This window comes from Corapipo altera, unplaced genomic scaffold (assembly GCF_003945725.1).
Source record: "Corapipo altera isolate COAL_440 unplaced genomic scaffold, ASM394572v1 2b, whole genome shotgun sequence".
Taxonomy (NCBI): domain Eukaryota; kingdom Metazoa; phylum Chordata; class Aves; order Passeriformes; family Pipridae; genus Corapipo; species Corapipo altera.
This window is the reverse complement of record NW_020884874.1, coordinates 2209982-2222550: the sequence shown is the minus strand read 5'-3', so window position 1 is coordinate 2222550 and position 12569 is coordinate 2209982. Positions and strand designations below refer to the sequence as shown.

The 12569-nt window shown below is 36.1% G+C and overlaps 1 long non-coding RNA gene across 1 annotated transcript in view; it reads right to left on the bottom strand.

Moving 5' to 3' along the window:
- Positions 1-7614, bottom strand: part of LOC113942881 — a 50587-nt gene extending 42973 nt beyond the window's left edge. Inside the window, exon 1 of the long non-coding RNA XR_003526089.1 lies at positions 7514-7614. This is a non-coding gene — a long non-coding RNA (uncharacterized LOC113942881). The remainder of the gene's footprint in view (positions 1-7513) is intronic.
- Positions 7615-12569: the final 4955 nt, after the last annotated feature.

Sequence of the window (12569 nt, the reverse complement as noted above, 5' to 3'; positions counted from 1 at the left end):
CTGAAAACATATATTGTGTCTAGATGAAGTATATATAGAAGACCTAAAGTTAAGGAAGCAGTTTAGAAATAGTAAGCTACAATTTTTTGGCAGGGAGACAGAAAGAATCCAAAGAGAAATGGGGATGAAGCTGATGCCTTAGAATTCTTAAGATTTGTAACAAATATGGATTTTTAGTATGGCTGTATAGTTTCTAACACTTTAGAATAGCAGTTGAGAGTTAGCAAACTGTGTTCTCACACTTCATATTGAATTTGCTAAATTCTTCAGGTTTTGTTTAATATTCTTTTCAAGGGATAAGACTCTAGCAAGCACATCTTTGGGACACATGCCTAGAAGAGCATAATAGGATATCATCGTAGTTAAAACAACCTTGAAGGACCAGGAACCTTGGAGAGTGTGTGCTGTGAGGAGAAGGAAGATGAGGAAGAAATGGGTCTTGAGACCTCCAGCTCAATTCAGGGGGGGGGTGTGCCACAGAGGTAGATCTGGGGAGGTCCTGGGGGCAGATAATTCTTGAATTGGATGGATTAGTCCTGTAAAACTGTAGAATCCCTGTACACTCACATGCACTTTTATGTATTTGCCGCACCAAATCTACCTTATCTATACTAATATTGTCCAGAAAGTTTTTTCTATTTTAGGCAACAAAGCAACCTCGGAAGGAATCTGTCATCCTATACTATGAATATGATTTAGTTCACCAGAAAGTTCAGCCCATCTTCTGTACCTAACATGTATCACAGTAATGGATTGGACTGTGTGGACTGAAACATTTACATAACATTTAAATATTTATAATTATGATTAGAAATACTAAGAGCTATTTTTATTTTTTTAAAAAAAGCTTATCCTTTTTAATAAGGGTATTATTTGTCCTGGGTTTGTGCAGAAAAGCTTACCAACACCCTCAAGAAAACTGTTCATTAAAGAGTTAAGGAAAGTTTAAACTACTCTGGGCTTGATTCAGAGAGTCATAGCTCCTAAACTCAGCTCCTTAGATTCTTATTTGGTGGAAGCTCATGCAGCTGTTGATGCAGCTGCATCATGCTAATTTATGTCAGCTGATGATCTGGCCTCAGGTACTCTGGATGAAAACAATAACAATTCTGGCACCATCTAGCATTTTTTATTATTCTCTTTACATAGGTTGCTTTCAATTAACCACAGTAACTTGTCTAGGAGCAACAGAATTGAACCTTAAACTCAGGGAAAATGTGTGATTTGCTCCCAAGTTCCCCTTTCTGGGATGGCACTGTGGTCTGTAGACTTGTTGACAGGGCATGCCTGTCTCTTGCTGTCTGTCTTTATTATGGTCACAGCAGCAAGCACTGTTCATTGCTGCACACTCAATTACTCGTACAGACAAAACTAAGTAACAAAAATGCCTCCTGCCACAGTGTAATTAATCCTCTGGAGTCCCATAGGCAATAAGCAACTGCACAAACAGCTGACTAATCTACCAAAGTACGCAGACACCTCGATTTGCAACGCAATCAGTTTTCTGCTGGTATTTCTATACTTAATCGTTAATTGTTCTTTGTCATATAGCTGAAGTGAATTCTTCTTAACTTGCAATTACTTGGAAGCCACCATTCATTGCCTGCATATTTTTACAGTGGGTTTTTTATTTCTAGCCTTTTGACAGATCTTCTCTTTAAACATTACAGGGCAATACTCTCACTGCATATACACATGGAGAGAGTAATTTTTTTATCCACTACCTTCTAGAGTTTGATGTTCATTATCTTTCATATATTATCTTCAGCAAACCTTTAAAAGTATATTCTCTATCAGGAGTCATCATCATGGCTAGGCTTCGTGAACGAAGATTTGGGAAAGACTCTAATTGTAAAAGTCCACATCCACTTTGGATGCAACAAGTCAAGTACTAAACAATATGATTCAAGGAAGATAAACTTTCCTTTTTCGTGATATAGATCTGACCTTTGGTGTATAATATTCACATACTAGGACAGATGACTTAAGCCGTAAACTTCTACATGTAATAATGATAGACTTGTTTAGATTTTTTTCTGATGTTAGGCAAAGTATATAATGATAAACATGTTTTTAATACACAGGGTACAATTTTACATTTTCCTCAGAGCGCATGATTGTTTCTCCTTTTATTTAACACTAACAAAACCAAGTAATAGTTTTGTGCGTATAGTCTTGATTCATAAATAGATAGCAATTCTATTCAAAATAGTCTACTATTTTTCTCAATTAAAATACAATAATGTTTGTTGATTTTGGTAGAATTTAGTGTGAAAAGAAACAGGTATACTTGAGGTCATAAGAGAATTCACCTTTCAGAAAAATATAACAGCACAGCAATGCTTTTTTCTTAATTGGCATAACAATATTATAAGGATTTCAATCATGGTTTTCAGTCTGAGTCCACTGAAGTAAGTCAACCAATTCTGCATATTTAAAGAGGGAAAAAAAATCTTTGGAATATAAGTTTGGAAAATATTTTTGGAAAGATGAAATCATCAAGAATGTGTCTTAGGAGCAGAAAGAAAGGGGATAAAAGCTGAACTCTATATTGAATTGCTTTTTCTTAAGGGTATGAAAATGAGTAGCACAAAAGAAAGCGAAAATAAAAATATAGTTAAAATACTGATGGTAAAGATATAAAGAAATCATAGAATAATTTCTCTTAGATCTTATTCAATCTTTAAACCAGAGATCATAGAATCATTTAGGTTGGAAAAGATATTTTAGATCATAGTCTAACCTTTAAATGCAGTACTGCCAAGTCCACCACTAAACCGCATCTTCAAGTGCCACAACTACACATCTTTTAAATACCTCCAGAAATGGTGATTCTACCACTTCCCTGGTCAGCCTGTTTCAATGCTTGACAACCCTTTTGGTGAAGAATTTTTTCCTTGTATGTGATCTAAATCTCCGCTGAGGCAACTTATGCATGGATTATCAATGTTAAATCATCGAGTGAAAGTAACCCATAGATGATTTGGTAAAACTGATTGTCTGTTCAGATAATTAATAGAACTTGGAGTGTTGAACTAGTCTTTCTGGGATCAGTAAACCTTTGAAACATAGAATAGCTGGAGATATCTCCAAGGAGAGCACCTTTCACCTCTTTCATATTGAATATTTGCTTTTGTGTCCCAATATTATGCAGATGAAATACTAACACGAAAATTGGAAGCTACTATCTAAACAGAAGATTATAGACTTCATAAAACAGATAAAAAGTCCCAAACAACTCCCCACTAAAAAAAAAAAGGTAAAAATTATAAATGAAGTAATAAAAAAGGTACCTAACTAAAAAGCACAAAATGTTGGGTCTGGCCCTTGATGATCCACAGTAGGAAGTTTTGCTCTAACCGTGGTGAGCATCACCCACATATGACAAATAGGCTGTATTCAGATGTTCTACATGATCTATGGGTTGCATTAGAACTTCAGAGGGGATTCACTTCTAAAAATGCAAAATTTGATATTGAATTGAATCAAAAAACTAGAAAAAATTGGAAGTTTTTTTCTTATACAGCTACTGTTGTATAAGACCCTGGTAAGACCCCTCCTGTGCTGGAAACTGAGACTGAAGCTGGGAAGGAGAAGGGCTGCCAAAGTGTTTGGGAGAGCCTACCTTTTAATGGAAGAGATCGGCTTGATTATTCAAGAAAAGTTGAGAAGAAATATGGATTTGTTTACAAATATCCAGAGAATGAAGAAATACTCTTTAAACTAAAGAATCATTTTAGCATAGGAGCAGAAAATTAGATTAATGTTGCTGACCAGTGGAGCACTTAGATTTTGGATCTGCTCTCTGAGAGTACTAGGATGAAAAAATTTAGCTGTTTTGAAACTTGAGATCATGAAATGTGGTATCTGTGATAGCAGGGCTTGATGCCTGCTATCAACTAATTTTTTTTTTCTCTTTTCCTCAGTACTTAGCAATTTAATTCATGCATCTTATATTCAACACACAAAGAATCATCTACAATTTCAAATAGAGCAAATTTTCTTTCTGGAGGCCTTTTTTAAGTCTTAGTGTTAACAATTATGCTTTCTTTTAGAATGACAGTAGTGATTAAGGTTCAAATCTGCAAAAATATTTAGGTATAGCAAAGGATAATTTTAAAACATCCTGCCCTGGGTTTGTAACCTGATGTAGTTACATAAGTAATTATACTCAAATACTAAGTCAACTCCTACACTGCAGTGCTTAAAGCACTACAGTTTCATTGAAGTTAGAACTGTGACTGCTTCCTGGGTGTACCTCTTAGGGCATTATCACCTGATTTGACTCTCCTTTTAAAACCAGATGCTAGAAATTGTGGTTATCTTGACTTTTCTCTTTAATTTACATACATAATTTTTTTCTTCCACTTTTCAGTTTGGTTAGAGATCATCACTTCTATCATCCCAGTCAAATCATGGTCAGCTTCTGGGTTGCAGTGTGGGTTGATCCTTAGCTCAGAGGTTTGTCCTTTTGAGCTCTGAAATATCTCTGAAGATGGAATTTTTAAAACCTCTGCAGAGTAAACCTGCAATGATGCTTAAGTACCTTCTTGCTGAAGAATTTTTTCTTGTATCTAATTACCAGAGTGCCTCATGGGTCAGGATTTCCCTGCAGCTGGGGTAGCAGGGTCTCTCTGCGGTGCATCAGGGCAGCACCTGACAGCCAGCACTCTGCCCACCAGGCAGGACAGCCAAGGGACACCAGGGGCAGTTCCAGTCTCAGGCATCAGGCACCCTGGCGACAGGGACAGTCAGAGGCCAGTCTGAGCCACTGGCCCACGAGTAGGGGTCAAGATCAGGTCTGTTGAGCAAACTCAGGGTCAGACAAGTCACAGGAAGACCAGATAGGGCTGTGAGAATGAGGGTCGCAATCTGGAGCAGTAGGGTACCTGGTTGAACATGGCCTCTAGATTCACAAGTTTTGTCAGGGAACTGGCTTTGAACAACCCTGAAATTTTGCATTCTGAAACACAAACCCATGCCTTCAAAACACTTCTGGTTAACTATGCCAGAGTTAATCCCACCCCATATTGAGTTAAAAACAAACAAACACATTTGAGATCAAGAAACATTGAGAACTTGCATAAAATATTTACCATGAATATTTGTAAGGATCTTAATTTTTATTAAACTAGATATGGCAGTGTGTGGGTTTTTTAATATAAAAAAGCTTAATTACATTTCCTTCAATGACAGACAGAAATCAATACTTGCCCAAGAAAATACATTGATTTCATAGAGAGGTTTGGGTCTTGTGCACACTATTCTTTAAAATAATAGGGACACATTTTTTTCTAGGGAGATTTTATTCAATTCATTAGAGCAAATTAGAATTTTAATTTGAAGCCCTGAATTTTGATAGCTGACTTAATTGGGTAGTGTGCAGTGGAAGAGTAAATTTAAGAGGGTATGAGACCCGTGAGTACAACTCAAGAGACTCATGATAGACGTTTGTTAAGATATTTGTTTAGAAAAGTATCACAGTTCATTACTTGCTGTATATCCTTTGACTTTTTTCTCTGTCATTGAGTTACTACGGTTGGTTATGTTCTGTCAAGTTGCCACATTGAACCTAGACTTTTGTTAAACCTAGACACTTAAAACATTGCCTTAGTGGTTAAACAATTCTTTTCTGATTTATGTTTACCTTGTAAAATTTCCACACTTTAGTATGTGGACTATCAGCAACAGCTTATGCCACTGCTGAACCAAGTCCCTTGTATTGTTATTTATGTTTGTTATAAACTGTTATTTACACAACAAGTTGTAAACATGATTTACAGTGATAACATTAATTAATTATATTTCATTCAGCACCTCACTTGCCAGTAATTTGGCCTTAATTTTTACAGAATTTATTCTTGTTTTACAATGTGGGAAGCCTGTTGGCCTTTCGTGAAAGGACATGATCAATGGTGTTCCATGACAGAAATGCAAAAATGACACAGAAATCAAAGTTTTGTCTGGTGAAGCTTATCCATCAAGGTAGCCTATGAGGCTGCAGTGTTCTGCACCACCAGTCTCTGGTAAATACATCAAATAAAGATTCAACACACAAGCATTAAGCAAGACCACTGAGTTGTGCATTATTCTGAAAGTTGCTGAACAGCAGAAGGTAAAGTAATCATTCAGCAGATTCAAGATGAATAAAATAAAAGGCTATCTCATGTTACATTTGATTTCAATCTGCTGAAATATGCACTGCACATTTTGATTAGCTGGGTAATGCAGTGTATGCTTCTGCTAGGAAGGAGAAATCCAACATCTTATTGTGCTTCTGTTGGCTGCCTATCCATTCATCAAAGCTTTCCTAATTTACGTTCTATTTCCTTTGATGCAATCAATGTAAAGAATAGAGGGTGTTACCTTGCATTTCTATACTTTGATCTGATTTGGCATTTGTGATTGACATAGCCTAGTAATGTTGCAGGTTAGGAAACATTTTGCTACTGCCATCAATTATATTGTTCAGTGACCTTCCTTCTCCCTGCCGTGCTTAGAAAATACACGTATATATTTCAAGATGTCTTTTTTGCCTACACTATTTGTTTTACGTAGCAACACTGTGAAAATGAGCGATGGTAAACAACATCCTTAATGCTTAAGATGAAGAAGCCAATGGCTACTTATCCACCATTATATTGATGTACAGTTACTATAACTGAATATAAATAATAATACCATTAATCCTCCATGTCATAAAGAACTATATACGTAGCCTCCAGCACTGTGGTATGCATTACCAGTTTGTGAACTTGAGCTTTTTACTCCCCCAGAAAAGTGCGTTTGTTACTGTGATCTCAGTTCTTGAAAATATAGCAATGTAATAAACCTGATAGTGCATTATGAAATAACTGTAGTGGTTTTGTTTGGTTGGTTTGTTTGGTTGTTTGTTGTGTGTTTTGTTTGATTTTTTTTTAGTTTTAACTGGTGAAAACGAGCAATCAATGGACCTTAATTATTATTTTCATAATTATACCTAAGATATGATTCAATATCTTATTATCCTACAGCATATCTTTGGATATATGACTCCCATGCTGTATACTTGAGTTCTTTCATTGATAGAATGAGATAAAAAAATAATTTTTCATGACTTTAAGATTGCCCAGTATAGAATAATCATTGTGTGTATTATATTAGCTCACAGGTCAAAAGAAATAGGGATGATAATTAAAGTCATAGGCGATGTCTGTTCCATAAAGAACTGAGACAGAAAAAAAATAGTTTTCAATTAAGTCACTATTCTCTCTGTAGCCACTAGAACAACTTAAATCTAGATATGATACTAGTGTCTTTATCATTAAACAGCCCAAAATAACTTTTACAAAACTGGGATCAGAAATAAGAGTGTTGCTCCAGGCTTCCTAGTCAAATTCCCTCTGTAAGACATTTCATCTTTCAAAATGTGAGTTTGCATATGTACTCCTGACTGCTGGCATGAAATAGCTTTATAATATTGTTGTCACTACCTTCATATTCCTATATGAATTTCTATCCAAGAAACACTTACCTCTAAGGAGCTGGGAATATCAACTAGTCCAAAAAACATATTCTGAGCCTGAACATCTATTAATCCTGTTTCAGGTTGCTCATACAAGGAACCAGGGAGTGGATAGCTGTCAAAATCTTGTTCAAATGAAGGACTTTCAAATGAAAGAAATTCAGGACAAAGAAAGAAGAATAAATAAAATAAATAAACAGCAAAAGAACTGCTAAAAATGCTTATGGAAACTGGGAGTTTCATGCCTGGAAGATGTTGCAATACAGTTTTCTGTTTAGCTTACACATTGGTTACCCAGAGAACACTCCCTAGAGACGCATTTGTCTTATTTGTAAGGAATACCTAGGTGGTTCATGAGCATATGGGCATACTAACATAAATGATACCAGCAAAGTACATTTACTTTTATCTTTAAAAGAGAACAAACCAGTGAAATTTAATAAAGTGCCTGGTTTTATGTGTAGGCTAAAAAGACTGAGAAATCTAAGGGAACATCTATCAAGAAAAGATAAATTTCTGTAATGGAGGTTATTTATTCTAGTTACTACAGCAAGCACTTGCTCATAGGTGATCTATTAAAGAATGCAAACCAGTTTTCTTTGCCACCTCCTGTTTTCTTTAATAGTCACTCCTGGAGTTGAAATTTGCCATTCTTTTCTTAAAGAAGGTAGATGTATAATTCCTTTTCTTTTACCAATTAACATTTTGGTCTAAATCCTTTCTGCTCAGACCATCACAATCTCTCAATTAAATTATCTTTCTTCTTTTTATTTACTTTTTTTTAAAATTTCTTTTCTCCCTTACTGTCTTTCTTTGGCTCCTCTTCCTGTTTCCAGTCTGTGTTTAATGTTCTGATTAAACATCTCCCCCCAGAAATCTCCAGATTCTAATATTTTACTCATTGTCATTATGCTGTTCATATTTTTAGACTACCTCTGGTTCTTAGGGTACTAGGTGTTTGTGTTGGCAGTGGGGTCTGTGAGGAACAGCCAGGACTGTCCTGTGCCACAAATGGCTGATTCCAGTCAGCTCCAACGAACCCACCATGGCTGAGCACTGCAGTCAAGGCAGTGGAACTTCTGGGAAAGCATATTTAAGAAGGGAACAGGTAGTGAGGAATGAGGGAAAAAAATATGCAAGAAACAACCCTGTGAGCACCAAGGTGAGGGCAGAAGGAAGCTGAGAAAGTGCTCCAGGTACTGGAGTAGAGATGCCCCTGCAGCCAATGGGGGACCCCACGTTAAGCATATACATGTGTCACAGAATCACATAATCACAGATTATGTGGAGTTGGAAGGGATCCACAAAGTTCACGGAGTCCAACCCCTGGCCCTGCACAGAACCATCCCCAAAAGTCACAACATGTGCCTGAGAGTATTGTCCGAACACTTCTTGAACTCTGTCAGTCTTGGTGCTGTGACCACTTCCCTGGGGAGTCTGTTTCAGTGCCCAACCACCTTCTGGGTGAAGAACCTTTTCTTAATATCCAACATAAACCTCCTCTGACACAATTTCGGGCCCTTCCCTCGGGTCCTGTCACTGGTCTCCACAAAGAGATCAGTGTCCTTGAGGAACTCCAGCCCATGGAGAGGACCGATGCAGAATCAGGGGGAACATGTAAGGAGTATTGAGAAGCAGAGAGGTGCTGTTATGGGGAGACCTCTACTCCCTTCCCCACCCCCTTACTCTTGAAGTGGGAGGAGATCGAAGAATAGGTTATGAAGGAGTGAAGTTTAACCTGGGGAAAAAAAGGATTGATGGAAGTAGTTGTTTTATTTTTTGTATTTGTTTCTCATGGTCCAAATCTACTTCACTTGGTAATTAAAGAAAATGTGATTACTTTTAATTAATAAAAGTTTTCCCCAAGCTGAATCTGTTCTTGACATGATGGTAAATGGTAAGCAATCTCTCTATCTTGAAACGTGATCTTTTCCATTTTATTTTTTCTCCCATCCTGCTGAGAAAGAGAAGTGTGAGTGGATGGATGAGTGTCTGGCAGCCCTCCAAGGTCAACACACCATACTTAGCTTGATTCTTAAGGCTTTTAGCCCATCTTATGTGTAGACTGCAGGTAATGGAGGTGGAAATTATTGACAACTTTGTGTTTTTACCATATTTTCCATAATGGGCCTGGTTTTGGGATGATACAATGTGTATGTGATATTTTCAGGGTTTAAGGAACAGTGTGGTGTAAGAGTATTTCTAAAAAGATAAAGAGAAATAATTATTAAAACCATAGCAAAGTTAGAATGACAAGTATGGCTTTCTGAAAGATTCAGTCCCTTCATATATGAAAGAATTAATCTGAATCACAGTACTCTATATAAAAGATAAAGTTGAAAAGGGCTAATAGTAAGAGAGACATTGTGGACAGTAAATTGTAGATGATCTCATTCAGATCTCAAGGGACAATGGAAAGTGGGATTTTTTGTCTGCTTGCACTAAAGAATGAAGTCATGCAGAAATGAAGCTTCAATCTCTGCATTGCTCTTACCAATCAGGTAATCAGTATCAGGAATTCTGTGCTAAATTCCAGGCATCTCAACACCAGAAATATATGGACAGGTCTGAAAGGTTTTCTAGGTAAATAGTTCAGAGAGAGAAGTACTGAAATGATTGCAAAGCAGGCAGTTTGATTTCTGAGAAGAAAAGAAAAAGCAGTACAAAAGCTAAATATACAACATACATAAGACAGCCATAGTAGATGTATCACTTGATATGATATTTAAAGGGTATAAATGCCATGAAAGAAAAGTAATTGTCAAAGAAATTAAAAAAAAAAAAAGGATCACAGTTCCAAGTATTTACATGAAAAAGATCCAGGAATAGAAGGACACAGATTGAGGCAGATACCTGAAGCAAATAGCATGTTAATAATTTTGTATAAATAATGTTATTAATTTACAAGTGTGAAAATGAAGCAGCATATATATTGTGAAAAGGTATCTGAGACCTTGACAAATACACTCTAGGTCAGACAGGAGAAATTTGCCACTACTAGGATGCAGTGTCATCACTTTTAGGGGTCGCATTTCATGTTCATTTCTTTGCTTTGCTTGTAAAGAGGAAAGTTTGATTTCTCTCGAGTTATTCATTTTGCTTTTACTTAAACGAAGTGTGAAACATCTATCTGTTATATAAAAAAAAAGAGAAAAGCTAAGCCTACTCTCAGGACAAATGCTGGGTGGTAACTTGACTTCTGGAATAACTACAAATGCAGGGGTATACCTTATATCTTTCAAAATTTTCATTCTAATAAGTATTAATAATCTCTGAATGAAGGCAGAATCCTTATGGTCAGTGGACACTTTCTCCCATTATATAATTACTTTTTTAAAATTTTTCTCATCTACTTGGCGCATAAAGCCAGAGAACCAGGTAGTAGAAATTAATGTCTGAGAAGGAGGACCTGTATCTTTAAGGAACAAGGCTAAAAAGGAAAATGCATAGAAAACCTTTCCAATAGAAATTCCAATGTCAGGAGCTGGAAAAAGCCCACAATAACTGTATGATATCACGCAATGTTCTAGAAATTGTTCCATTTCCCCAAAATGCTGAAAGAATACACAGCAAAGGGATTTAATATATCCCCTATACCTTGTATTTTTAACTGAAAGAGGCAGGGGGGATCTTTATGAAGCTGAGAATTCTGCTGCTGCTGAGTATGAATTGTAGAAATATCACAATATGTTTAAATCCAAATGTGGTTACATGTGTCTAACAGCATTGCATTCTTCATAAAAATGTCATAAAATGGACACAGTCAGTTACTGATCAGTATCTTCAACAGCTGCTCCTGGAAATGCATTTATATACCCATATTTTGTATAATTTTTTTGTCCAACACACTAGGGCTTTCAAGAAACAGAAAAACGTTGTTATTACCATGCTGTTGAGGGGTAAAGAAAAAAAAAGAAAAAATGAGCAGATAAAAGTACTACGAAAAAGTATAATAGGAAAAGCATATTTCCCTTATGACAGCAACTATCTGCCTTATTAAATAGCAACCTTCTCATATTTTTAAAGGAAATAAATTTCTCATGTGTTCTTTCTGTCTTAAATATTGTTCAAAAGCTATTGGATCGATTGTGTGAAAAGTCCTGGAGTTAGGAACATAACTGTCTTATCATAAATGAATATATTAGTTCCCTGACCTTTTTCTATAAAAAGGGACAGAAAAAGATGTGTCAGGTTTCTATTTCTTTGTTATGTTTGTCATTGTCACTGTTTGTTGAATGTTTTTTCTCCTATTATGTTTTAGGATTGCTCTGACAACAGCTATAGATTCATGGATATTGAAGAGAGTTATGTATTGTTCTGGGATAGCACTTTAACTTCTATTGGAAACAAAAGTGGAACAACTCTGAAGTGATTCTACGTGAGACAGATCATGACTGAGTCCTGAGGCTGAGCAGTGAGGGGCAGCATGAATTCAAGCACTTTGAGTTAGGAAACAGTGGCCTCAAAGCCAGTTTAAGCCTTCTTAAAATGCTTACAAGTTTAAAAAACAACAACAAAAGTCTGTTCCAAAATGATAAAATCATGTGAAATACGTATAAAGTTGCTAGTGGAAAATACAGAAAGCATTACAAATGGCCTATGTAGCTGTAGTTCCAAGGAATGTTGGAAGGATCTGAAATCATTCTCTGTTTCAGATAATGTTGTTGTGATTTTTAATAAAAATGTTGATTTTATATATCTTTTCTTCTCTCGTGTCTCCCTTCTTACTGTGTTTAGGTTGCTTCTTTCCTTTTCCTTTAATCTTTCTTTCTTTCCATATCTTCTACTTTCCTATTATTCTTTCAAAATGAATGACTTACAAATAATGCCAAGTTCTCCAGGAGTCCTTCTGTGTTCAGTTGAACTTGTTGCATATATTCCACATAAGTCTTCTTTTGATTGCTACAAGCCAGGAAATAAAACCACAATTTTTTTCCTAGTATATCATACAGGTCCTTAATTCGGGAATGTGCCTACTCAATTAATTCTGACCACTCCTTGCCTTCTGAAAATAAGGGTCAACACCTGCAGTTACACCAATATCACAATTCCAGCTGTTTTGACA